Genomic DNA, 25,788 nt, shown 5'->3' on the forward strand with positions numbered 1-25,788 from the left:
AGCATTCGGAATTTTGGATGAAAAGCATGCCCAAATTAAACTGCCAGCTACTCATCCCCAGAAGATATGATATGCATATTATTAGTGGATTTGGATAGAAAACCCTCTGAAGTTTCTAAAACTGTTTGAATCATGCCTGTGACTATAACAGAACTTATTTAGCAGGCGAAACCCAGAGGACAAACCATTCTGATTTCTTTTTTTGAGGTCACTCTCTTTTCAATGATTTTTCATTGGGAAACTAGATTTCTAAGGGACATGCTTGCAGTTCCTACCGCTTCCACTGGATGTCAACAGTCTTGAGAAATTGGTTGAGGTTATTATTCAATTTTATCGATTATTAACGTTAAACAATACCTAAAGTTGTATTACAAAAGTAGTTTGACATTTTTTGGCAAAGTTTACACGTAACTTTTGAGATATTTCGTAGTCACGTTTGAGCAAGTTGGAACCGGTGTTTTTCTGGATCAAACGCGCCAAATAAATGGACATTTTGGATATACAGTGGGGAGAACAAGTATTTGATACACTGCCGATTTTGCAGGTTTTCCTACTTACAAAGCATGTAGAGGTCTGTAATTTTTATCATAGGTACACTTCAACTGTGAGAGACGGAATCTAAAACAAAAATCCAGAAAATCACATTGTATGATTTTTAAGTAATTCCTTTGCATTTTATTGCATGACATAAGTATTTGATACATCAGAAAAGCAGAACTTAATATTTGGTACAGAAACCTTTGTTTGCAATTACAGAGATCATACGTTTCCTGTAGTTCTTGACCAGGTTTGCACACACTGCAGCAGGGATTTTGGCCCACTCCTCCATACAGACCTTCTCCAGATCCTTCAGGTTTCGGGGCTGTCGCTGGGCAATACGGACTTTCAGCTCCCTCCAAAGATTTTCTATTGGGTTCAGGTCTGGAGACTGGCTAGACCACTCCAGGACCTTGAGATGCTTCTTACGGAGCCACTCCTTAGTTGCCCTGGCTGTGTGTTTCGGGTCGTTGTCATGCTGGAAGACCCAGCCACGACCCATCTGCAATGCTCTTACTGAGGGAAGGAGGTTGTTGGCCAAGATCTCGCGATACATGGCCCCATCCATCCTCCCCTCAATACGGTGCAGTCGTCCTGTCCCCTTTGCAGAAAAGCAGCCCCAAAGAATGATGTTTCCACCTCCATGCTTCACGTTTGGGATGGGTTCTTGGGGTTGTACTCATCCTTCTTCTTCCTCCAAACACAGCGAGTGGAGTTTAGACCAAAAAGTTATATTTTTGTCTCATCAGACCACATGACCTTCTCCCATTCCTCCTCTGGATCATCCAGATGGACATTGGCAAACTTCAGATGGGCCTGGACATACACTGGCTTGAGCAGGGGGACCTTGCGTGCGTTGCAGGATTTTAATCCATTACGGCGTAGTGTGTTACTAATGGTTTTCTTTGAGACTGTGGTCCCAGCTCTCTTCAGGTCATTGACCAGGTCCTGCCGTGTAGTTCTGGGCTGATCCCTCACCTTCCTCATGATCATTGATGCCCCACGAGGTGATATCTTGCATGGAGCCCCACACCGAGGGTGATTGACCGTCATCTTGAACTTCTTCCATTTTCTAATAATTGCGCCAACAGTTGTTGCCTTCTCACCAAGCTGCTTGCCTATTGTCCTGTAGCCCATCCCAGCCTTGTGTAGGTCTACAATTTTATCCCTGATGTCCTTACACAGCTCTCTGGTCTTGGTCATTGTGGAGAGGTTGGAGTCTGTTTGATTGAGCGTGTGGACAGGTGTCTTTTATACAGGTAACGAGTTCAAACAGGTGCAGTTAATACAGGTAATGAGTGGAGAACAGGAGGGCTTCTTAAAGAAAAACTAACAGGTCTGTGAGAGCCGGAATTCTTACTGGTTGGTAGGTGATCAAATACTTATGTCATGCAATAAAATGCAAATTAATTACTTAAAAATCATACAATGTGATTTTCTGGATTTTTGTTTTAGATTCCGTCTCTCACAGTTGAAGTGTACCTATGATAAAAATTACAGACCTCTACATGCTTTGTAAGTAGGAAAACCTGCAAAATCGGCAGTGTATCAAATACTTGTTCTCCCCACTGTATATCGATGGAATTAATCGAACAAAAGGACCATTTGTGATGTTTATGGGACATATTGGAGTGTCAACAACAGAAGCTCGTCAAAGGTAAGGCATGAATTATATTTTGATTTCTGCGTTTTGTGTCGCGCCTGCAGGGTTGAAATATGCTTCTCTCGCTTTGTTTACAATGGTGCTATCATCAGATAATAGCATCGTTTGCTTTCGCCGAAAAGCCTATTTGAATTCTGACATGTTGGCTGGATTCACAACCAGAGTAGCTTTAATTTGGTATCTTTCATGTGTGATTTAATGAAAGTTAGATTTTTATAGTAATTTTTATATTAATTAATTTCAATTTGGCGCTCTGCATTTTCTCTGGCTTTTTGCCAAGTGAGACAGTAGCGTCCCGCCTAAACTCAGATTTTTGGATATAAATATGAACTTTACCGAACAAAACATACATGTATTGTGTAACATGAAGTCCTATGAGTGTCATCTGATGAAGATCATCAAAGGTTAGTGATTAATTTTCTCTCTATTTCTGCTTTTTGTTACTCCTCTCTTTGGCTGGGAAAATGGCTGTCTTTTTCTGTGACTTGGCTCATACCTAACATAATCGTTTGGTGTGCTTTCGTCGTAAAACCTTACAACAAGTGTATCTTTAAAATGGTGTAAAATACTTGTATGTTTAAGGAATTTAAATTATGGGATTTCTGTTGTTTTTAATTTGGCGCCCTGCAGTTTCACTGGCTGTTGACGAGGTGGGACGCTACCGTCCCACATACCCTAGAGAAGTTAAGTACCTCCGCTGCTACATCCCCCTTCCTATCGACTTGGGATACGTGAAGAAAATACCCCCGGGCCGACCCTCACACTCATCGTGTATACCAACTTCTTCCACAGGTACAGTACAGTGGACTGTAGTTAGGTAGAAGGTCAGAATAGATAGCTTTCGCTTGGCTGGACTCACGTGAGAAGGAGACCCCAGTGGACTCTCTCTCTCTCTCTCTGTCTCTCAGCTAAAAGATACAGCACCGAGCATGTTGACAATGACTGGATGTACAGCCAGTGGGTTGGGCTCATGTGAGCCAAGCTGACCCTCACCCACCTACAGCACCGGGCAGCATGTTGCCTGGGACTGGATGTACAAAGAGAGTGCCATTAGACATACGTGGTCCGAATATATAGCGGTGGCCTGTGTTTAGATACAGTTCCAGTTTCACTGGGGTAAGACGGCGGAGCGGGGGAGTTCTGAAACTACCTTCTCGGCAAGGAGAGGGAAAGTGGGGAAACCTCGTCAACAGCCAGTGAAACTGCAGGGCACCAAATTAAAAACAACAGAGATCCCATAATTTAAATTCCTCAAACATACAAGTGTTTTACACCATTTTAAAAATACAGACAGACAGACAGAGAGACAGAGAGACAGAGAGACAGAGAGACAGAGAGAGAGAGAGAGAGAGAGAGAGAGGCGGGGGAGTGAGACTCGACGAGAGAGAAACGCAAGGAGAGAGGGAGGAGATGAGAAGAGAAACACCCCACCCCCCCCCCCCCCCACCATCTCCCTTCAGTGATGTTCCTTAATATGTGGGTGTCACACGAGTCCACAGAGTAGAGATGTGACGGGACACGAGGAAAGAGACTTTATTGAAAGAGCAGCACGAGCAGAGAGACGAGGTGAGTCAAGTGAGTCAACGGAGGACTAGAGAGGGAAGGAAGGAGCCCAACGTTGGCTATGTGGCTGTATTCGTCTCTGCCTGGCCGTACGGGTAATGAGGCGGAGTTCTGCGGGCGATGTAGTCAGGCGCGAATAGAGGCCCTGGCCTGTGTCTGGAAATCAGGCGTCCCCCGTGGGTTCGAGTCACGAGTCGAGTGTACATGAGCACACGCAGTCAGACACGAATACAAAGGCAGACACACTCAGACTGACACACACACACACACACACACACACACACACACACACACACACACACACACACAGTCTGTAACACAATCAAGCATGCATACTAACACACAAACCATACACTCAGAAATGCATACAACCCATAGACTCAGACTTGCATCATTAACACATCAGACAGGAGAGTGGCACAGTCAGAAATATGCACACTGACTTGAACGGGGACCTCAGCCCTCTAGCTCTGTGACACGCACATTACACACACACACACACACACACACACTCACTCAACTTCAGGAGTCCTTAGTTACTCCCTCATACCAGAGGAAGCTACAGTGCTCAAATGGCACACGCTTCCCTTGATGGCGCCAGTCAGCATCGCACGCACACATTGTTGATGGGTGGACGTGAGGCTACTCCAGTTGGAATGGTAACAGTGACTGAGGACAGAAACGGCAGCAGAGGACTGCAGGCTGCAGCCAAGACAAACAGGACGCTACAAGAGCCAGCAAGATTCCCCAATAGCATCTGACTCACAGATAAACATGTACACTCATAAACAGTGATAAAATTATTCTGCTTGTGGATGCATGACACTGCTCCATGGACACCATGCAAAGACTACGTCGGCACCAAAAGTTCCAAAACAAATACATGTTTAGTTAGAATGCAAAATACACTGATATTATTAAGAAATGTTTGGTGCCATCATGGTGGATAGTTTGTCAAACTCCCTCTAAACTCCCCCTGTCCTCCCTATTGTCATGATAATGTCCCAAATGACTCTGTTCCCCCGGGGCTGGTGTGGCTTGGGAGGAGATGGGAGAAGAAGGGGAAGAACTATTGTACCCTTCATCTTTAGTTGTTGAGGGGAATCATAAATCATGGGACACATTCATCCCCCCCGCCCCTCTGCCACCTGTTGGAGAACACGCCCACTAAGGGCATTCCTCTCTCTACTCCGTTGCCAGGCGCTGATGATGACGACAACCACGACAATGACTTGGCAAATCTATTCCCATGCGGGCTTGGGGAAGTCCAACTTTAACCCAAAGCTTATGAAGTACTAGGATCAGGATTCCCTTTCTTAGTTCTAGGCCGGGCTATAAGAGTTTCAAGACGCAAAGCTGGTCCAGGAGCAGCTCTAAACAAGGAATTTAAAAGCATACGAAGGGGGATTTGAATACTTCGGTTTCTGCGGTTTCCGCAGTAGCGGGAAACCGCGTCACGGCCACCCCACCACCAATGTTAGCCGAGCTGAGGAGCGTCGTGCAGCACGGGAAGAAGAAAAAAAGACCAATACATATTCTGCTCTAACACCCGTATGTCAGAGAAGAAAACAGTGCGTTGTTTTCCATAACTTTTTTGATGTAATATCGCAAATGAACGTGGCTGTTTCACCATTAAGGATCGCAAGATTGGCAAGAACAGCTCAAATAAGCAAAGCGAAATGACAGTCCATCATTGCTTTAAGACATGAAGGTCAGTCAATATGGAACATTGAGAACTTTTTAAGTTTCTTCGAGTGCAGTCGCAAAAACCATCAAGCACCATGATGAAACTGGCTCTCATGAGGACAGACCCAGAGTTACCTCTGCTGCAGAGGATAAGTTCATTAGAGTTACCAGCCTCAGAAATGGCAGCCCAAATAAATGCTTCACAGAGTTCAAGTAACAGACATCTCAACATCAACTGTTCAGAGGAGACTGCGTGAATCAAGCCTTTTATGGTTGAATTATTGCAATGAAACCACTACTAAAGGACACCAATAAGAAGAAGAGACTTGCTTGGTCCAAGAAATACGAGGAATGGACATTAGACCGGTGGAAACCTGTCCATTGTGGAATTTATTTCCTTCTTAATGCATGAGCCAATCAGTTTTGTTGTGACAATGTAGAGGTGGAATACAGAAGAAAAATACAGAAATCTGTCCTTTGGTCTGATGAGTCCAAATTTGAGATGTCTGGTTCCAACCGCTGTGTCTTTTTGAGACGAAGAGTAGGTGAATGGATGATCTCTGCATGTGTGGTTCTCACCGTGAAGCATGGAGGAGGTGTGGTGGTGCTTTGCTGGTGACACTGTCAGTGATTTATTTTGAATTAAAGGCACACTTAACCAGCATGGCTACCACAGCTTTCTGCAGCGATACACCATCCCATCTGGTTTACGCTTAGTGGGACTATCATTTGTTATTCATCAGGACAATGACCCAACACACTTCCAGGCTGTGTAAGCGCTATTTGACCAAGAAGGAGAGTGATGGAGGGCTGCATCAGTTGACCTGGCCTCCACAATCACCCGACCTCAACCCAATTGAGATGGTTTGGAATGAGGTGAACCGCAGAGTAAAGTAAAAGCAACCAACAAGTGCTCAGCATATATGGGAACTCCTTCAAGGCTGTTGGAAAAGTATTCCAGGTGAAGCTGGTTGAGAGAATGCCAAGAATGTGCAAAGCTGTCATCATCAGAAAACAGATTAAATATATATTTTTTTAAATTACTAAGAAGTGGAAAATAACTTGGTCTTGGGGCTGAGACATCCTCTACTGATCTACAGAGTAGGTGTTTCTACAAAGAGAGTGAAAAGGCACAGACAGAGACTGTGGGACGACAGAGATATGGAAACAAAGGATCAGCAACCTCTGCTGAGGGGTCAAAGGTGACTGGGTAAAAGGTTCCATTTGGTGTATGCCGAACAGTGCTGGTTTGGAGCTTTGTGGAGTCACAAGAAAGGGATGAGACTGACAGACATAAATGAGACTTCATACAAACACACACCGAGAAAATTAAATAGCTAACCTTATTTATCATGTACTATTGAGTGTACAAGTACACTGAGCACTAACAGTTCTGGGCACTTCCATGTAAAAGGACCCATGAGCACCAACATGTGTTGTTCATGGGAGCATATCAAATTGGGTGTCAAATGAAAGCTAAGAGTCTATATGGTTTGGGAAATGAAGACATAGATACATTTTTCATCTTAAACATTTGGCATAAGTAGAGGCTTTGGTTTCTGGATAAACAGATGGAAAAGGGGTCTTAGAAAACATCCAGCAGAACAAAAATATAAGAAATACATCAAAACACAATAACGTTGGCGTAAAGACCCCTGTCTACTAATCAACACATATTTAGATTTGGAGAAATTGTTTACCTTCTGTAAGTTAAAGAAACATTGCCTTGTAATTCCGGAACCAAAATCCCACATCTTTAAGATATTTACGAATTTCTCTCCCTCATGAGGGAGGAAGGATACTGAAAGTTCACAGACATAACAAGTAATGCTACACCTACCAATTAGTTATAGTGATTTTAATGATATCCATTTTGTTTAGGAATTATGATTAAAACTTCAATTTGGTAACAGCTTTACAAAGAACAAAAAAAAAAAAATCTGTAACGGAATTACTGCAACTGAATTGGATACAATGAATTTGTCACAAACCACAGGTGGATCACCTTATGCTGTCCTCACTTCCACTGGCATACTGTTATGTTCAGGCTCATAACTGTTCAGGCTCATAACTGTTCAGTTATGTTCAGGCTCATAACTGTTTTCTTTGTCTTTCTGTTGTCTGACGGTCAAACCAAGAGTGAGGGAGTTGGTGGCACCTTAATTGGGGTGAACGAGCTCGTGTCAATGACTGGAGCGGAGTACGTGGAATGGTATCAAATACATCAAACACATGGTTTCCTGTTGTTTGATGCCATTCCATTTGCTCCGTTCCGGACATTATTATGAGCCTCCCCTCAGCAGCCTCCACTGGTTAAAACAGACTGGACAACCCCTCCCTCTTCAGTTAATGTCACCTCTCCCAGACTCTTACTGATACCTACCCATGAGCCCCCTCTCACCCACTGACCACCGACTGACACCAGACGTCCACAATTGTTGAAAAGTAGTTGAAATTTGGTCAGTCCACCATGGCCTTTATGTTCACGTCCACAGACGGACCGGACTGGAGCAAATCTGAACCTATCATAGACGTATGTTTCTCAAGTTTGGATAGCACGGTTAGTAGAGAACAGTACATTAAAGTACAGCACTGTACAGTGAGTAGAGCAAAGTAGAGTACTGTACAATACAGTAGTACTGAGTACAGTGCAGTGAGTACAGTACAATGAGTACAATACTGAGTACACCAACATTTGCAACTGCACAGTTCTTCCACCAAATTTGTTTTTGTAAATCTTTCAGTTGATATTGTTCAAAGTCGTTCTTGTGCATAGATTTGTATGGTTTGGTCAACTTTAAAAATCAATCGTTTGTTTGCCATTCATTTTAAAGTGGAAAACTGAGTCAAAGCGTAATTCCGTTTACAGTGGAATTGCCCTTCTACATTGTACATTCCCCATGTGAATAAGCACCAATGCACACCCACGGTGTGCAGCTTCAGCTTCACCACAGAAAGCGGCAATTTCAAGCGCTAACAATCAGAAGCACGCGCCCAACAACATAAGAAGCAGGTTGAAGACCTCTTGCTGCCAGATGCTAACACACACAGTAGTACTGTATGCCAGGCGCTAATGAGTGAGGGATGAGCCCTGGGATGGCTGTGTGGAAAAACTGTGTCCGCAGGCAACGCTCACTTTAAGTACTCAGGCCTGGATCACATCAAGCCGTTTAAACACCTGCCAATCACAACAATAAAGCAGAGCTTTACGAGTGTGGTTAAGACTCTCCTCTCGCTGCGACGTGTCTGAAGGTGGGTGTTTAAGGGGGAGGGAGGTAGATCGCTGTGTGTGACTCAGCAAAGGAGAACTATTACAGATTGGTTGATTGACAGCAGAAATCGCATCTCATTAAGAGGATAGGAACGCAGGGTCATAGTGAAGGGTTGTGTGTCCTAATGAACTTCTCCTTATTACGCAGGATTTGAAATGGAAAAGTGTTGATGGATTTAAGAATCTCTCAACCGTATCGTTTTACGGTCTTGCCATCAATTCCCCAGCATTGTGTCTGGTGTAGCCATGGTTTCCCGAGCTAAACTAACGAGACGTGAGAGCGAGCTCGTCAGAACCTGCCGCGGTGAGTCTAAAATGGACAACTGTTCCAGTAATGATAAAGACCTTCAAAAAGAAAGAAAGGAATTTTCCACCTATAAAGCACGTCCTCTCTTTCAAACGACAAGTAAAAAAATCTAGATTTTTTTTTTTCTCCTTGTGTTGTGCGGTCCTCCACTTGGTGCAAGAGGAAAGGAAACAATCCGTCCCTTGTGCGTTAGAAGTTAGAAACGCTGGACGCCACAATTTCAAAAGGTAAATCACGTTGAAGGTTTGAGGCCACCGGGGTCGCTACAGGGTGGAAATGTACGCGCAGTAACCAGGCTTTCACGACCAGGTTGAGAAAGTGGAGGAGCCTTTGAACTGTTGCGTAACAACCTTGTCCCTGTTCAGAGACACAGGGCGGAGATGAGAAGGAGGAGGCCCACTGAGAAGCCATCCTGAAGATTATTCCCTTTAAAAAGTGGACTCCGTATGTTCCTGGCTGCAGTGTACCTTCAGACACATACACACAGAAAGATGTGTAGCCTATGCAGCGTACACACACACACAGTAAACCTTTGTACATAGCCTACTCGTGATGATGGCTACCCTCCATTGGCAAACACTCACATTACATGTACTCGTCACACTGTACATACACACCTTTGAGGACATTGTTAAACAAAGAACCGAATTCAAAAGATAAGTAATCACACCGGTGTATTTACACACACACACACACACACACACACACACACACACACACACACACACACACACACACACACACACACACACACACACACACACACACACACACACAGTAGTCTGTACCCTCAATCACCCACATCAACACAAACTCATTCAAACAGTAAAGATCTACAGTCAAGTTACACATTCACACACTACACCCTTGAACTACACAACTCAATACTTCAGATCTTAAATCAGAAATCATCTGAGATAAGAAAAAGAAATGCTTGTTCTCTCTTTCTCTCCCTCTCTCCCTCTCCTGAATAGGATTATGGTAGTGGGTTTCTCACAGCTGTATGTGTTCCAGCAGGCATTGAAAAGTGTCCAGGGGGAATGGATCTCTGATACAGCAGGACTTAACACCACTAAATCATCGGAGGGAGAGAGGAAAAAGGAGAGAGAGAGAAAGAGAGGAAAAAGGAAAGAGAGAGAGAGAGAGAGAGAAATGTCTCTACTTAGACTTCAAGGTTTTGGGATAGACAATGGCGCTACAACTCTCCTCTCAGTCTCCCATTGCCTTTCGTCATTTGTGTTACCTTCAATCTCTCCTTTCTCTCATCCCTCTCATAGACTTGTTAATCTCCCCCTCCTTTTCCGCTCTCCCCCCAATCTCTGTCTCAGTTGGCACAGCGCCGGGCACAGGTCTGCAGGTCAAAATCAATCCGGTGAGCTTGAGAATCACACTGATTAAGGGGGGGGGGGGGGGGGACGACACCCTGAGGCTTTAGAGTTCAGACCTCTCTCCTATAGAAAGACATCCGACTGTGAACATGGGACTTGGAGCTGCCCGGCGTATCGCGAGTAAAGAGAAACGGGGAGTCAAGTGAGGAAAGGGCTGTCCGTGAGCTGACACAGGGTGCATTTTCATTTTAAGTACAGAGGGAATGGGAATCGAGACAGGAGACAGCTGGCCACAGGGTAGATGTAAGTACAGGACGACTCACTCCCCTACAGGGGACGGGGAAGGGCGGGGGTTAGCTCGTTCGAGGAAAGAGACAACGTCATGAGTTGCTGCTTTAATCTGGGACGGCGCTGTGTCTTCATCCAGCATTGGAATCGCATAGATTAATGATGACATTAAAAGGGGAACTCAGGACAAACGGCGGTACACCATGGACCTAATGTGATAAACTGGTCCCACTAGAAGAAGGGGAGGCGAGTAAAATATGTGTGTGTATATATATATATATATATATATATATATATATATATATGCATGATTGTGATGGTACACTAAATTAGAGCAGGCTTTTTCTTTTGAATGTTCATAAACTCCAGGTTTCCCATATCTACCTCAACATCATTAGTGTGAACATGTGACTCATGTAGAGGTAAGACTTACCCCACACACTCTCTCTGGTCTCCGTCGAGCCCCACTGACTGTGTACAATGGCGTACAAACACACTAGCACCAAGGACACATGCATTAACACCAAACACACACACACACACACACATCCATTACAAGCCCGCCAGCAGGCACAAAGACACCATTAACAGCGGCATTAAATAATGACGAGAACTCGCCCAGCGCTCCCGCTCCGTCACGGGGAGGAGGACGAAGAGAGCGAGAGGAGGAGATGGCTTGTTTAATTTACTGCGGCCCATCTGTCTCGCACTGCAGCTCCCAGGAGCCTGTCCTGCGCCGCTCCGCCTGCCCGTTAGTATGCATGTATGTGAGCACACATTACGACATTAGTCGATAGTAATGGAATCTGTAGAACGGACACGCTTCTCTATTTCACATGCAATTTACTTGGCCATTTTTAAAAAACGCAGGCCAGGCCTGCACGGCTTCAATTAGAAATACCTCCGCCGGTATTGAGTACTATTGAGTACTCCAAAGTGTCGCTTGAGCCACAGTGCCTTTAGAAAGTATTGACACCCCTTGACATTGTACACATTGTGATAAAAGCCAGCCTCGTTTCAAAATACCCCATAACGTCAAAGTGGAATTATTATTATTTTAGAAATGTTTACAAATGAATTCAAAATGAAAAGCTGTAATGTCTTGAGTCAATAAGTATTCAACCCCTTTGTTACGGCACTCCCTACATAAGTTCAGGAGTAAAAATGTGCTTGAAAAGTCACATAATAAGTTGCATGGACTCCTTGTGCAATAATTGTGTTTAACATGATTTTTTGAATGATTACCTCATCTCTGTACCCCGCACATTCATTTGTCTGTAAGGTCCCTCAGTTGAGCAGTGAATTTCAAGCACAGATTCGACCACGAAGACCAGCAAGGTTTTCCAATGCCTCACAACATTTACATTACATTTTACATTTAAGTCATTTAGCAGACGCTCTTATCCAGAGCGACTTACAAATTGGTGCATTCACCTTATGATATCCAGTGGAACAACCACTTTACAATAGTGCATCTAACTCTTTTAAGGGGGGGGGGGGTTAGAAGGATTACTTTATCCTATCCTAGGTATTCCTTAAAGAGGTGGGGTTTCAGGTGTCTCCGGAAGGTGGTGATTGACTCCGCTGACCTGGCGTCGTGAGGGAGTTTGTTCCACCATTGGGGTGCCAGAGCAGCGAACAGTTTTGACTGGGCTGAGCGGGAACTGTACTTCCTCAGAGGTAGGGAGGCGAGCAGGCCAGAGGTGGATGAACGCAGTGCCCTTGTTTGGGTGTAGGGCCTGATCAGAGCCTGAAGGTACGGTGGTGCCGTTCCCCTCACAGCTCCGTAGGCAAGCACCATGGTCTTGTAGCGGATGCGAGCTTCAACTGGAAGCCAGTGGAGAGAGCGGAGGAGCGGGGTGACGTGAGAGAACTTGGGAAAGTTGAACACCAGACGGGCTGCGGCGTTCTGGATGAGTTGTAGGGGTTTAATGGCACAGGCAGGGAGCCCAGCCAACAGCGAGTTGCAGTAATCCAGACGGGAGATGACAAGTGCCTGGATTAGGACCTGCGCCGCTTCCTGCGTGAGGCAGGGTCGTACTCTGCGAATGTTGTAGAGCATGAACCTACAGGAACGGGTCACCGCTTTGATGTTAGTTGAGAACGACAGGGTGTTGTCCAGGATCACGCCAAGGTTCTTAGCACTCTGGGAGGAGGACACAATGGAGTTGTCAACCGTGATGGCGAGATCATGGAACGGGCAGTCCTTCCCCGGGAGGAAGAGCAGCTCCGTCTTGCCGAGGTTCAGCTTGAGGTGGTGATCCGTCATCCACACTGATATGTCTGCCAGACATGCAGAGATGCGATTCACCACCTGGTTATCAGAGGGGGGAAAGGAGAAGATTAATTGTGTGTCGTCTGCATAGCAATGATAGGAGAGACCATGTGAGGATATGACAGAGCCAAGTGACTTGGTGTATAGCGAGAATAGGAGAGGGCCTAGAACAGAGCCCTGGGGGACACCAGTGGTGAGAGCACGTGGTGCGGAGACAGATTCTCGCCACGCCACCTGGTAGGAGCGACCTGTCAGGTAGGACGCAATCCAAGCGTGGGCCGCGCCGGAGATGCCCAGCTCGGAGAGGGTGGAGAGGAGGAACAACAACAAAGGGCACCTATTGGTAGATGGGTCAAAAAAAATTAAAAGCAGACATTCAATATCCCTTTGAGCATGGTGACATTATTTGTAACACTTTGGATGGTGTATCAATACACCCAGTCACTACAAATATACAGGTGTCCTTCCTAACTCAGTTGCTGGAGAGGAAGAAAACCATTTAGGGATGTCACCATGAGGCCGATGGTGACTTTACAACAGTTACAAAGTTTAATGGCTGTGATAGAAGAAAACTGAGGATGGATCAACAACATTGTACTTATTCCACAATCTTATTCCACAATCGTAATTGACAAAGTGAAAAGAAGGAAGCCTGTACAGAATACAAATATTCTAAAAAATGCATCATGTTTGCAATAAGGCACTAAAGTAATATTGCAAAAAATGTGGCAAAGTAATGAACTTTTTGTCCTGAATATAATGTGTTATGTTTTAGGCAAATCCAATACAACACATTACTGAGTACCACTCTTCAAATGTTCAAGCATAGTGGTGGCTGCATCATGTTATAGGTATGCTTGTAATCGTTAAGGACTGGGGAGTTTTTCAGGATAGAAAAGAAACAGAATGGAGTTAAGAACAGGCAAAATCCTAGAAGAAAACCTGGTTCGGTCTGCTTTCCAACAGACACAAGGAGATGAATTGACACTGGAGTTGCTTACCAAGAAGACAGTGCATGTTCCTGAGTGGCCGAGTTACAGTTTTAACTTAGATCTGCTTGAAAATTTATGGCAAGACCTGAAAATGGTTGTCTAGCCATGATCATCAACCAATTTGACAGAGCTTGAAGAATAATTGGCAGATGTTGCACAATCCAGGTGTGAAAAGCTCTTAGACTTGCCCTGAAAGACACAGCTGTAATCACTGCCAAAGGTGCTTCTACAAAGTATTGACACAGGGGTGTGAATACTTATGTAAATGAGATATTGAAAATGAAATACAGAAATAAAATTTGAAAAAATGTCTAAAAACAAGTTTTCACTTTCATTATAGGGTATTGTGTGTAGATGGGTGAGAATATATATATTTTTTAATCCATTTTGAATTTGTGTTGAAAATCTCCCCCCTGTCAGAATTCTCCCCCCTTCTAATTTCCTTAACTTTGTGGCTAGAGTCAAATACTTTCTATAGAACAAACTTCGTCAGGATAGGCCACCGAAATTAATAATTAATGTATGTGTGTTATATTAAACAGAGGAGGGAGTAAAATGTTGGCAACAATAAACATTTCAGAACAACTATGGCTGAATTATTATCCTTACACTTTCAAATAAACTAGTCGAATAAGACATGGGAGAGTTGACGAAATTTGACAAAGAGATTTATTTATAGACTAATACAAAATCAGTAGCTGATTTAGGTACGGGCGACATGGGCAGCCACCCAAGGCGGCATCTTGCCGGGGGCGGCACGGGGCGCTGGAGGTTGAATGGGGGGGTTCGCCCAGGGAACCATACAAGCTAGAACTGCCACATACACTTGAAACAAATAGCCAAACTGAAAACTGCAGACAAAAATGCTTTCTGCTACTAAGATCAGTGAAATGTAGGCTAAACTGATAACGGGGTGAAGAGCAGAAATCTCAACTAGCAAGCAAGTCCCAGCAATGAAGAATGCAAAGGGGGGGGGAGATTCTGGCAGGGGTGAGATTTTCGGCACAACACCGGCAAACCGTGACGATATATCCTCCAAACACCGGCTGTGAGGACATTATCACTTTTCTACAACGGGTTACCAACACATTCAAGTAACGATTGACATATTTTAATCAAAAATGTTTTTTTTTTATGAAGTTATTCACACCATTTCATCCTTCCACAGGATATAGTCCCGAAACAAATATAGGGTTGCTACCCAAGCCGGCTGGTCGTTCGTTCTATTGGTTCGGCTGCCAGATACGCAACCCAGTTGTTCAGTCTTTTTGTTCTGTATCTATGGATGCGACCCAGTCGTTCGTTCTAAATGTTCCGTTGCCAGCCTTATCCCTTGCTTGCTAGCTAGCCAACTACGGCTAACTTACAGTCACGTCAAACAATGCAGCCAGAATAACAACAGTAGCTGCATTTGTTTAAGCTGTTTTCTAGTGACATATATTTGGATACATCCATAACAATGAGCTAATGAGGCGCGATTTCGCCTGGCATAGAAAATGTGCTCTCTCGTCAGGACACGGTTGTTCAGAGGAGCTAGCCAACAACACCGCTAATACAATCACTTCAAACTGAAGCTGGAAAGACTGCAAACTAGCTGCACTTAATTTCATGTACCTTTTTTCAATTGACATTTCTTCGTATATATCCATAAAAATTATGCCAGCTGATTCATGATTTGACTGGCTGAGAAACGCTGCCTGCCTCTCTCTCGTCCCGACTCCCAACCCCTAGACGTTCATTTCAATGGGACAGTTGGAGATTGAATTTGAATATTGAAACAATGTTGCAAATGTCGTAGAGACCGACAACAAGGTTTATACAAATCTCTGCTGTTGAAAACAAAATTTCAGTCTAAAAGATAAGTGAGATAATGTCTATATGCTTTTTATAGTGGAGATCAAGTTTATAACTTCCCCTGGCTGGGCTGATGACACAGTTGATTGCGCAGTCAGATGGAACAGAGTAAATAGGCATTTTAACGTAATAGATTTAGCCGGTGGTAACTTGTGGAATAGACACCGGCTGGAATGCAGTTTCAACCAATCAGCATTCAGGATTAGACCCACCGGTTGTATAATGTGTAAACAGACCTACAGTGTAGGGTTAGGTTCTTTTGTGAAGTCCATTCTACAAATCTAGGTTTGTTAAATCCTAGACACAGAGAGATGTAAAGTTATTTGAAACAGGAACAGGAAGATACCTACGCTCCAGTGAGTCCAGCTCGTCACCTACAGTCAAGCCAATGCTATGGCACAAAGTGTGCCCTGTGTTAAGTGGGCATCGACCACGGGCATTAGTTCATAACACCCACGTGTATTTCATGTGGTTCACTTCCTGTTTTCATTTGCAGCAAGTCATCACAATTTACATTCGTTTTCATGCCTCTGTTTTTCTATCTAGACTAGAAGAAAATCAAGTAAGATGCCAACTGCTCAAGTGTTTGCATGTGCCCGGTGCAAAAAAAGGATTAAGACAATTGATGATGAAGTTGATATTGGCTCATGAGTTGTTTGGCTGGGAAACCGTTGTCCACCTACATCTTGTCCCAAAACATGGACACAATTTACTGACAAAAGAAGCTCGAAGACAAAAATGCTGACTGACAAAGATGCTGACTGACAAAGATGCTAACTGACAAAGATGCTGACAGAAGTAAATAGACAAAAGGGTGAGAGGTAGTAAATGGACAGACAGACAGAGAAACAAAATACACGCACAGAATATCAGCAAAAGGATCAGATGAGAAAATAAAAAAAAGTAGAGAGACAAAGAGCTGGTAGAAATATAGGCAAGAATAATGAATAATGGCTAACAACGGCAGACAAAAAGCAATTGGATGAAGGCAGTGGATTTGTTATCCTCACAAAATTTGGACCACATAGATCAGATGACAGATCACTAGCTAGGTTTCCATCCAATTGGCGACAGATCTTCCAGCGAATATACACAAATCTGCATAAAGAAAATGTGTATTTTCCCACCAGTGGTGTGTTTCCACCAAACTGACTTGTTGCAGATTTTAAAAAATCGTTTAAGTTTTCATATACCGAATAAAAATCTCAAACTCAATGTTTTCCCATCACATTTTCAACTCTACCGATAGTTTTGTCACAAAAACTGTTGCGTTAAATAGCAAATGTGCCTACTCAGGTTTTGGCACGTGAGCTCTAGCCAACAGCGCGCAGATAGACTACCCTATACTGTAGCCTACTCGATGAGATTATTATGGATAAGAGCGATAATATTTGTATTTATCACAACGGCAGTCAAGCATCAATCACCATGTCACCAAAATAAGACCCTCAATATTTATTGGAAAGGAACATCAAGATCACTGGGCACTTTCAGCACCCTGTGAAGTTCATCATTTATTTAATCTGTAGCCTAATAAACTGCATGGTTTACCGAGTCATAGTGGGAGGACCACACACCATATCATCGCGTGACTTCAAGTTTACTTCGGTATGATGGTTATTATATCAACATTTGTGCATAAATGAGTTTCCACCACCACTTCTCGCATAATTCATTTTACCGGCACAAAAAGATCCCACCATGTCAAACAAATACATTTTCTTTTGGGCATCTTTAACATTTTGCCAAAACTACCTGTTTCCATCACAGCTGTCGTAATTTGTTTTTTAATGGTATGACTTTAGTCGCATGAAAACTGGATTGAAACGTGGTTAGTGAGACGGGCAGTGCTCCCACACAAACTGAACCCCAATGCCTTGGGCCAACTGACTAGACTCAAAAGAGCCCCTTTCTCTCCCGTTTACATAATTGGGGAACACAAGGCTAGCTTGTTACAATAGAGCAGTCACGAATGGAAATGGACAAGTGTCAAGTCTACCTGGAGCCATGGCAAAACATCTAAAAGGCTAGAATCTAGATGAAATGTCAAAACAATGGGGTAACAGCCTGCTATTCACCAGGTAGTCAATTAGAAATTACTTGTTAAAAACTGTAATTTTGTAATAATTAAATACTTATGACACATATGGTACCAGTCAAAAGTTTGGACACATGTACTCATTCAAGGGTTTTTCTTTATTTGTACTATTTTCTACATTGTACAATAATAGTGAAGACATCAAAACTATTAAATAACACATATGGAATCATGTAGTAACCAAAAAAAGTGTTAAACAAATCAAAATATATTTTAGATTCTTCAAAGTAGCCTTGATGACAGCTTTGCACACTCTTGGCATTCTCTGAACCAGCTTCACCTGGAATTATTTTACAACAGTCTTGAATTAGTTCCCACATATTCTGAACACTTGTTGGCTGCTTTTACTTTACTCTGCGGTCCAACTCATCCCAAACCATCTCAATTGGGATGAGGTAGGGTGATTGTGGAGGACAGGTCATCTGATGCTGCACACCATCACTCTCCTTCTTGGTCAAATAGCCCTTACACAGCATTGAGGCGTGTTGGCTCATTGTCCTGTTGAAAAACAAATGATAGTCCCACTAAGCCCAAACCAGATGGGATGGCGTATCGCTGCAGAAAGCTGTGGTGGCCATGCTGGTTTAGTGTGCCTTGAATTAAAAAATAAATCACTGACAGTGTCACCAGCAAAACACCCCCACACCATCACACCTCCATGCTTCACAATGGGAACTACACATGGGAGATCATCCGTTTACCTACTCTCTGTCTGACAAAGACACGGCGGTTGGAAACAAAAATCAGGACAGATTTCCACAGGTCTAATGTCCATTGCTCGTGTTTCTTGGCCCAAGCAAGTCTCTTCTTCTTATAAAAGTGTCCTTTAGTAGGGGTTTCTTTGCAATAATTTGACCATGAAGGCCTGATTCACGCAGTCTCCTCTGAACAGGTGATGTTGAAATGGGTCTGTTACTTGAACTCTGTGAAGCATTTATTTGGGTTGCAATTTCTGAGGCTGGTAACTCTAATGAACTTATCCTCTGCAGCAGAGTTAACTCTGGGTCTTCCTTTCCTGTGGTGGTCCTCATGAGAGACAGTTTCATCATAGCGTTGATGGTTTTTGCGACTGCACTTGAAGAAACTTTAAAAGTTCTTGAAATGTTCCAGATTGACTGACCATCATGTCTTAAAGTAATGATGGACTGTCGTTTCTCTTTGCTTATTTGAGCTGTTCTTGCCATAATATATGGACTTATGGTCTTTTACCAAATAGGGCAATCTTCTTTATACCACCCCTACCTTGTCACAACACAATTGATTGGCTCAAACACATTAAGGAAAGAAATTCCACAAATTAACAAGGCACACCTGTTAATTGAAATGCATTCCAGGTGACTACCTCATGAAGCTGGTTGAGAGAATGCCAAAAGTGTACAAAGCTGTCATCAAGGCAAAGGGTGGCTACTTTGAAGAACCTCAAATATAAACTATATTTGGATTTTTTCCCAACACTTTTTCGGTTAGTACATGATTCCATGTGTCATATCATAGTTTGAATATCTTCACTATTATTATAAAATGTAGAAAATAGTAAAAAAAAATAAGAAAAACCCTGGAATGAATAGGTGTGTCCAAACCTTTGACTGGTACTGTAGGTTCCTACCATCTCTGGTATCAAATGCCAAAACAGGTCCTTGAGCCAAAGAGTAGCCTAACTTCCTGACGTGTTGTCGATGGTCTTGAGCTGTTCGCCTTCTAAAAAAAGAATCCATTCAGCATTGACATCATGCGTAGCATATTGCCTACAGCTTCATGGATAAGTGGGAACTTTCTCAGGGGCGGCAGGCAGAGCCATGCTATGGATCCCTAATTGCTGTCATGGCGGCAGCTCGCCGTGCATCAAATACAGTCGTGCTTCAATACGACCGAGCTGCAATCTTACGAAGGGAGCTTCTCATCCTTTTTGACATGCTGCACGATCACCGTCAAATTATGGCATGGGAAATATTTTCGTACACAAGGGATATGTGGGCCTAATTCAAGATGACATTTTATATTGTGGTCTACTAGGTATAACAGTTTGATTAATTAGCCGAGTGATTACTTGATTGGTTTATTGAGCAAGTTAGCGGGGGGGGGGAAAAATGATGCACAGCTGGAATCAACGCAACGTTTCTCTGCATACGTGTGCACACGTACCGGTAGCCTACAGTAAGCCGTTGTTGGTGTGTGTGCAACAACGTCTTCTTGTGTGTACACGTGCATTCCCGCATGTGCTCACAGTGCAGACGGGTCCCTGTCATCACCTGGGTCTCATCTCATCAGTCAGCATCACACATAACAGTGAGAGAGGAGCTTCTAGCTGGCGCCCACTGCTGCCAGGCGGGAACACATTTACAACGGTGCACGTACAAGCTTGCCTCGTGTTTATCTATCAATCAGGCCGGTATTCACAAAGGGTCACAGAGTAGGAGTGCTGATCTAGGATCAGTTTTCCCCTTTAGATCATCATGAATAAGATTACATTGACGGAGGGACCTGGGGATGCTCACAGAGTAGGGCCAACACAAAACTTTGTTCTCTCTCGTTTTCTAATCCAGGGGTTTCTTTACTCATTGCAAGCGGTTTTAAAAGTCAAGGTTGTAAGGTAGATAGTATCTTACCTACACCATGTGATGCAAGGTGTACTACTTCATTTGTATGATTCATTTATGATACAATTCACAATTTGAATTAGTTTAGTGGTCTTTCTCAGTCTAGCCAACATGTTTTGAGAAGCCTTTTAAAATGAGCCTCACGTGATTCACGCTCAATTTTTAAGAAGCGACGTAGCTTGGATTTGGACAACTGAGTTTATAATATTCATCGCAGCAATGCATTTGGGCTCTCTGTAACAAACAAAACAAAAGCTTGGCCTTATTTATCATTCAGAGATCTACTATATGGAAATCAAGCAAGTAAAACCCATCATAATAACTGATCAAAGATTCTGTACACACATAGGCCTTAAAGCAACTGGGCAAAACAGGACATAAATATGTATAGACTGGTCAACAACACACGCGCTAACACACACGCAGACACACGGGAACACCAATGTGTGCACATGGGCACTTGTAGCCTATATTTCCGTCTGAAACACACACATACACACACACACACACACCACCCTGGGCTGCAGATGCCACATAATCTCTGGAACACTCTCACAGGAGTGTTCCTAAATGGCAGGGATGACATCACGAGGCCATGCCTTGATTCAATTGGTCTTGTGATCACTGCCTACAAGACTTTGAGATGGCAGTGGAGGACTGAGCTAATGTCACAAAATCTATTCTAGATCCATGAGCACTGAAATCCAAATGTCATGCAGGTCTCAGGGAGAAAGATAAAATAGAACCGGCAGGAGATTGAGGCATTTCTACAAAACATTCTTCTGACCCAAAATCTCCCCCTTCACTCTAAAAAATAAAAGGTTCCTGGAGGATCCTTCAGGATAATTTAAGGTTAAAAAAAATTATCCTTAAGGTTAATTTAAAAACCTATACTCTGCGATCAGTTAATTTTTTAACGTTTGTAGACTGAAGAGGTGCTTTGAAGAACCCTTTTCAAAAGAGGGGTTCGTTTTTGACCCAGCAGTGCGCTTGTGAGTAAAGGGCGCTCGTGTGTATAACTCAAATTGAGAACATTGGTCAAAAGACGCACTGGAAGCGGGAAGCGCGCGGATGGTTGGAGATGCGACAGATATGAGATGACTTGCAACGGACCGACGTGAAATGTGAGTGTCCCTTAGCATTTCTTATTATTTTAGCTAGTGTATAGCTATCAAAAAAACAATACATCATGTAATGTACTCTGCTGGAGACTTATATCTCCCTCTCTAACTTTAAGCATCAGCTGTCAGAGCAGCTTACAGATCACTGTACCTGTATACAGCCCATCTGTAAATAGCACACCCAACTACCTCATCCCCATATTGTTATTTTTTGTTGCTGCTCTTTTGCACCCCAGTATCTCTACTTGCACATCATCATCTGCACATGTATCACTCCAGTGTTAATGCTAAATTGTAATTATTTCACCTCTATGGCCTATTTATTGCCTTACCTCCCTAATCTTACTATATTTGCTTGTTGTTGTTTTTGTCACACTGCTTTGCTTTATCTTGGCCAGGTCAGAGTTGTAAATGAGAACTTGTTCTCAACTGGCCTACCTGGTTAAATAAAGGTGAAAAAAACAAAAAAATGTACTCTTCGTTTTTCATCAGCTAGGAAAGCTATAGGCTGTAGCCTAATGTTAGCTGGTAATTGCTGTAGCTATACTTTTTGGGAGCTACGTTTTAGCTAAATTTTGATTTGTTTAACACTTTTCTGGTTACTACATGATTCCATATGTATTATTTCATAGTTTTGATGTCTTCACTATTATTCTACAATGTAGAAAATAGTAAAAAATAAAGAAACCCTGGATGTCCAAACTTTTGACTGGTACTGTATGTCTTTCTGGCTGGTGTGTCGGGGTGGCCTGCTTTGATAGAGAAACTCAACCTCAGCAAACAGGTAAGACACACACACAGATGACCCAATCTAGGTTGTTAAACGTATAACCCAGGATACTGAGTTGTAAACTTGACAAAAAGATTTAAACCCATGATACATTTTCTCTCTTTCCATCCTCCTCCCTTCAGTGCCTGTCTCAGCCCCTGTCCAGTTAAGTGGTGGAGAGTTCGGGAGCTGTGATAGAGAAATGTGTCAACCTCCACAAACAGGTAAGACACACACACACACGACCCAATGTAGGTTATGTTCAACTTGACAAAAAGAAGAATAAATTAAACAGATCAGGTAGATGCATTTGATGTTTAATACTCATGTTGTCTATGTTGTGTTTGTTTCTAATGTATGTCTTTCAGGTTGGAGTATTGGGGCGGCCTGTTCGGTCTTGTGCATTTCAGACCAAATCAAGACAATGTTTAAAGCTCACTAAGGATCTACCGACATTTTAGCCTCTACAAAGTCTTATGATGTATTTGCATTGTGATTATAGTGTTTTGTGATTTTCCTTAGTCTTTTCCAATACTAACTGAATGGTGAATCAATGTATTTACAGTGTGATTGTGTGTTCTGTTCCTCCATACTGCCCTCAATACTCTCCTCCATACCCTCCTCCATACTGTCTTGTCATAATCACTGCAGCTGATAGCACATACTCAACTTTTACTTGATAATCAACGCCATCAATCAACGCCATTTGTATTCCAAACAGAATTGTTAGTCTAAAAGTAATCTTGTATGTTTCTCTATTTTTCTCTCCACTACCCAGAAATACATGGATGTGTGCACAGCGCTCATTCAGAAGTACTCCTCGTTGAGAGACCACACGGGGAAGGAATATGTAAGAATTCATCAACTTTCCTACTCACATTAATTCACACTAATAACCTTTTTTTTTTTTTACACCAGATTGCACCTCTCCAGACCATAATGTGCTGCTGTCTTGGATGTGTTCTTCTCACGTTGTTTATTCCATCACATTCCCAGCAGCATAGCGAGACAATCGCTAGTTACGTAATTGGCTAAGTCTGCTCCTATGACCTCGGTCCCAATAATCCGTCATGACATTTGTCATGTACCCTTCACAGTATGCGGCGGTTCTAATTCTTGAGGCACCTTTAGGGGTTCCACCGGTGTTGCAATCTGAGGAACCCCTAAAAGTACCTCCAGGAACCGTGTTTTTTTAGAGTGCTGAATGAACACAAAAAAAGTCAGCTCTTAAACACACTCAGTAGTTGACATACGGACGTAATGTTATGTAACTTCCCAGAATTAATTGACTCACAGTGGGGGTATAGAATAATTAGGCTAAATTCCATAATATAAAAAAGGTAAAATGTCCCAAGTCCCATAGTCGCAGGAAGATGTTTGGGGGTGGGGGGTGCTGCACATTTTTTGTCAAAGGGGGGTGCACTACTGCCAAGTCCCACAGTCTAGTCAACCTATCAAGTCAACCCATCATGACATGCGTATTGAAAGGGCACAAATAGACTGTATCAGGAAGCCTAAAGCTTAAATCATAGTGCACAGAAACTGAGACGCGATACTCCAGCGTCCTATTGTGACATAGCTACTCGTCTCCCCGAGACCACCATCCCACCTCCTCTATTCATTGTAATGTGCTGACAGTTGGAGAAATTGCTTGAGCTGCGCTGAGAATTTGAAAACTATTATAGCCAACAGTCCAATATTCTAGAACACTGCTGTGCTTATGCATACAAGTTTAGGACTATGATGAACCCTTTATGCTGCATTCGTAACCAAGTGGGAAGTGGAAATTTACCACATACGACTGGGAAAAATCCATTTGAAAAGCCTCCAACTGGTAATTACTAGTGGGAACCTATCATCCAGAGCTCTCACTCCTCTCACATGCTCTGATGTCACCTACTAAGGACATTACCTTGATAACAGCATTTTCTGCAGTTAAATGCAACAAAACATTATTCATAAAAAGCAATCTATTAATATGGTTTTTGAACACTATAATTCATTTGCAAGCATAATAGCTGTACTTTTAGTTTATAGTTTATGCATCTTGTTGGCCATTAGTCAATCTGCTGTTATCAATAAGTTCAAAGCACATGAATGCATCCAACTGGTATTTACCACGTCACAATGTAGTAAATTCCCACCTCCCACTTTGTTATGAAAGCTGCAAAACCCACAGACCATTATAATTGTTGGGGGGGAGTATGCAAATTACGATTGCGGGCTTGATATGCTGTGGAGGATGTCTAGTAGGTTAGACCAGTGTTAAATCACGGCCAACATTGAAATATTACAAATCTGATCAACCTCACACACGTGAGAACTTAGTGAATGGACGCCCAGGCGGTCATTGTTTTTTTTTTTTACTGACATAATTTACCTGACTCCGAGAAAACGCGGACAAACGTGGATGTCACCACAAGCCAGGCGTTGACAGTGACATTTTTTTTTAGAACTGTTTCGAGTGGCAGCCCAACCATCAATGTGACATCTAAACATTCAAAAATGTTTTTAAAGCTTTAAATCGATCAATTTCGAAAGGAAATTGCACACAAAAATCCTGTAGACAGGTGTTGGCTAAACAAGCGCACTATGCAATGATTCCATCAATGGACAACGCTTGTTACATTGTAGTAGCGGCAACCTATATAACTGTCAAGGCTCGCAACAAATGACATTTTGACAGTTCACATAATGGCGGGATGTGGCTTGCTAAAGCTTCGGTTTGATATTTCTGCACAACAGAAAAGGAAAGCACACAGATTGAAACACCACATTCAGCTCTCTCCTTCAACTAATAGCCTACTAGACGGATTTTAGTCAGTATCATCTGTTCGGTACACGGAGAAGCTTCTCCCGAATCTAGTCTACCTGTCACACGTCCGAACAATCCCATTGTCAGTAGCCTAAATAAAAAGCCAGTCAATACCTGTTGACTCCTCCTACCGACGTGTTGGTTGGTGGAAGTCCGAACCGAGCCGAGGATGTTTTGTCCTGAGCGTCTTTTCCGAAGTCGTTTCTCCGTCGTATGACGAGGAGTGGAACGTTACAGTAAGGTCTGCTTTGTCAGACAGTGCGAGTCTGACAAGAGCTCTGCGAGTTTTCCGCAAAGAAACGGGTTTTCACGGTGCCGCGCAAGTTGATGCCAGGCTTAGAGAGCAGCAGCCATTGCGGTCACGTGCATTTTCGGAAACCCAACACTGGCCAGCCTACAGAAGTCCACTCCCACTTTTCATATCTATCATGTCAATTATGTAATCTACTGCAGGGTTTCGCAAAGTCAGACCTGCCCCCCCCCCTCCCCCCTCCCCTGCACATTTTTGGCTTTTGCCCTAGCACTACACAGCTATTCAAAAAAATCAAAGCTTGATGATGAGTTGGTTATTTGAATCAGCTGTACTGTACATCAAAACTCCAGCCTACTAAGAAGCCTACTATT

At 43.1% G+C, this 25,788-nt stretch overlaps 1 protein-coding gene across 3 annotated transcripts in view; it reads right to left on the bottom strand.

Annotated features, from left to right (window-relative positions):
* LOC139580414 (retinoic acid receptor alpha-like) overlaps positions 1-25,526 on the bottom strand; it is a 182,692-nt gene extending 157,166 nt beyond the window's left edge. For all 3 annotated transcript variants that reach the window (XM_071409087.1, XM_071409070.1, XM_071409079.1), the window contains exon 1: positions 25,279-25,526. The gene's annotated coding sequence lies outside the window, so the exon portion shown is untranslated. The remainder of the gene's footprint in view (positions 1-25,278) is intronic.
* Positions 25,527-25,788: the final 262 nt, after the last annotated feature.

Source organism: Salvelinus alpinus, chromosome 1 (genome assembly GCF_045679555.1).
Source record: "Salvelinus alpinus chromosome 1, SLU_Salpinus.1, whole genome shotgun sequence".
NCBI lineage: Eukaryota > Metazoa > Chordata > Actinopteri > Salmoniformes > Salmonidae > Salvelinus > Salvelinus alpinus.